Source organism: Schistocerca nitens, chromosome 2 (genome assembly GCF_023898315.1).
Source record: "Schistocerca nitens isolate TAMUIC-IGC-003100 chromosome 2, iqSchNite1.1, whole genome shotgun sequence".
Taxonomy (NCBI): Eukaryota; Metazoa; Arthropoda; class Insecta; order Orthoptera; family Acrididae; genus Schistocerca; species Schistocerca nitens.
The window spans coordinates 905386946-905390785 of NC_064615.1; positions in this window are offsets into that span (position 1 = coordinate 905386946).

Consider the following 3840-nt stretch of genomic DNA (forward strand, 5'->3'; position numbering starts at 1 on the left):
ACCATCTCCCATATTTCGCGATAATACAAAACATTCTGCCTTCCTTTGAGCTTTTTCGATGTGCTCCGTCAGCCCTATGGTAAGGATCCCACACCGCGCAGCAGTATTCTAAAAGAGGACGGACGAGCGTAGTGTAGGCAGTCTCCTTTGTAGGTCTGTTAAATTTTCAGTGTCCTGCCAATAAATCGCAGTCTTTGGTTAGTCTTCCCGACAACATTTTCTACGTGTTCCTTCCAGTTTAAGTTGTTCTTAATTGTAGTACCTAGGTATTTAGTTGACTTTACGGCTTTTAGATTTGACTGATTTATCGTGTAACCGGAGTTTAACGGATTCCTTTTAGCACTCACGTGGATGACCTCACACTTTCCGTTATTTAGGGTCAACTGCCACTTTTCGCACCATTCAGATATCCTTCCTAAATGTTTTTACTTTTTTTTGTCTTCTGATGACTTTATTAGTCGATAAACGACAGCATCATCTGCAAACAACCGAAGACGGCTGCTCAGATTGTCTCCCAAATCGTTTATATAGATAGGGAACAGCAAAGGTCCTGTAACACTACCTTGGGGAACGCCAGAAATCCCTTTTGTTTTACTGTATGACTTTCCGTCACTTACTACGAACTGTGACCTCTCTGACACGAAATCACAAATCCAGTCACATAACTGAGACGATATTCCATAAGCACGCAGTTTCACTACGAGCCGCTTGTGTACTACAGTGTCAAAATCCTTCAGGGAATCCAGAAATACGGAATCGATCTGAAATCCCTTGTCAATAGTTCTCAACACTTCATGTCAATAGAGATGGTTGTGTTTCACAGGAACGATGTTTTCTAAACCCATGTTGACTGTGTGTCAATAGACCGTTTTCTTCGAGGTAATTCATAATGTTCGAACACACTATATGCATATCGACGTTAACGATATGGGCCTGTAATTTAGTGGACTATTCCTACTAACTTTCTTGAATATTGGTGTGACCTGTGTAACTTTCCAGTCATTGGGTACGGATCTTTCGTCGAGCGAACGGTTGTATATGACTGTTAGGTATGGAGCTAGTGCATCAGCATACTCCGAAAGGAACCTAATTGTTATACAGTCTGGACCAGATGACTTGCTTTTATTAAGTGATTTAAGTTGCTTCACTACTCCGAGGATATTTACTTCTTCGTTACTCATGTTGCCAGCTGTTCTCGATTCGAATTCTGGGATATTTACTTCGTCTTCTTTTGTGAAGGCATTTCGGAAGGCTGTGTTTAGTAACTCTGCTTTGGCAGCACTGTCCTCGATAGTATCTCCATTGCTATCGTGGAGAGAAGACATTGATTTTTCTTGTCGCTAACATACTTCACATACGACCAGAATCTCTTTGGATTTTCTGCCAGGTTCCGAGACAACGTTTCGTTGTGGAAACTGTTATAGGCATCTCGCATTGAAGTCCGCGCTAAAATTCGAGCTTCTGTAAAAGACCGCCAATCTTAGGGATTTTGCGTCTGTTTAAATTTGCCATGTTTGTTTCGTTGTTTCTGCAGCAGTGTTCTAACCCGTTTTGTGTATCAAGGAGGATCAGCTCCGTCGTTTAATTTATTTGGTAGAAACCTCTCAATTGCTGCCGACACTAATTCTTTGAATTTAAGCCTCATCTGGTCTACACTTACTTTATAAATTAGGAATGAGTGGAGATTGTCTCTCAGGAAGGCGTCAAGTGAACTTTTATCTGCTCTTTTGAATAGGTATATTTTTCGCTTATTCGAGGATTTGGGGATTACAGTATTCAGTCTCGCTACGACAACCCTGTGTTCACTAATCCCTGAATCGGTTTTGATGCTCGTTATTAACTCAGGATTATTTGTTGCTAAGAGGTCAAGTGTGTTGTCACAACAGTTTACTATTCGCGTGGGCTCATGAACTATTTGCTCGAGATAATTTTCAGCGAATGCGTTCAGCACAATTTCGGATGATATTTTATGCGTACCTCCGGAATTAAACATGTATTTTCGCCATCATATCAAGGGTAAATTTGTCGCCACCAACTATTATCATATGAGTCGGCTACGTGTTTGAAATCAGACTAAAGTTTTCTTTGAATCTTTAAGCAACTGTATCATCTGAATAGGGAGGTCAGTAAAAGGATCCAATTATTTTATTCCGGTTGCCAACAATGACCTCTGCCCATACTAATTCACAGGAAGCAACTACTTCAATTTCGCGACAAGTTAAACCACTTCTGACAGCAATAAACAAGCCACCGCCAACCGTGTTTAGCCTATCCTTTCGGAACACCGTCAGGTTCTTCGCATAAATTTCGGCTGAGCTTATATCCGGCTTTAGACAGCTTTCAGTGCCTATAACGATTTGAGCATCAGTGCTTTCTATTAGCGCTTGGAGCTCTGGTACTTTCCCAACACAGCTACGACAATTTACAACTGTTATACCAATGGTTCCTGTATCTCGTAAATGCAACAAAGGTTGATCAAACGTAATCTGTCTTAAACAAAACGTTTCACACTTAAAATAAACTAAGCTTAATCAAGTCAGCAGCAAAACAATTTAATTGATTCTCGAATTAAATTAACAGGAGGTAAGACTGAAACTGTGGAAGGGACCCTAGGAAAGTAAGACTGCGTGCAAGCTGTAGCACCAAGATAGCCTTATCTGTGCAGCTCACTGATCCAGGATTAAAGAACCCAAATTCAGCAATGTTGGACATACAGATCACTTGAAAACCACTTAAGAAACGCTGTATTCAAATGTCAAGTAAATGAACAATTCTACCACTGACCTTGTTAATAATTCGCTATGAACACCTGTTTTCCTTTGTTTCAGTGGTTACAGTATTAGCAAATTGAACGAATTCTCTGCACTGGATGCAGCAGTTCTGCGTGCACCACTACAGGTAGCTCGTTTTGTACCTTTTTTACTCAGGTTGCTGCTTTTCACCCATGTGAGTGAATTCACTTTCTTTTATGTGAGATTTGATTCCAGCATCGTGTTAATTGACGCACTGCGTTTACGTACGTCGTGACAACTTCAAATGCAGCACGAGTTTGTGCTATCACTGAAAGAACGTGTACTAACAGCTTTTCTATTAAAAGTTCGCAGGAACTTGCAATGCGATTTCTTTTTACTTTACACTTGTAATTCCGTAAGACCAAATTCAGGAGGAAATCTCCATGGTCATGGAACGAGTTTGTAAATGAAATAACAGAAAAGTACTAATAGATCAAATGTTCACGAATCTTAAAAAGACAAGCTATAAGTGAATATGAACTCAATCAGCAACCTAACGTAAGAATTAGCTTAACTTTTCAAGATTTCATCGAGAGAATATTTGGAAACTATTCAATTTGGATTTCAAGGCAAGTGAATTACTGCAAAGAGTTTTGAATTCTTGTGGCAGCTTGTTAAAAATGGATGCAGCAGACTACTTCACGTCTTTCTGCACAAGAGTCGAGGAGGTGCAATCAAAATGCAGATTGGTTTTCTGCCTAGTATTAAAGGGGAGAGAGCCACAAATTTTTGGGAATAAGCTGACATTGTTAGAAAGAAACGGCATTACATAATATACATATATTTAGAGGTCTATGTCAGAATACATTGACTAATGAACAGGGGTCGACAAGAGGTCCGTTTGAGCCGAAAATACCCTTTCAGAATGAAAAATATAATACCATACGTCATAAGCTAATGAAAATAAGCAAAGTAGATTATTCTTCGTGTCAAACTATCACTTACTTCAGACGCTGTTCTAATAGTAAAAAGGGTGGCATTAGATCCTTGAACATGGGCTTTCTACGTCAGTTTACCATCTATCCGAATACCTAGAAATTCGAACTGT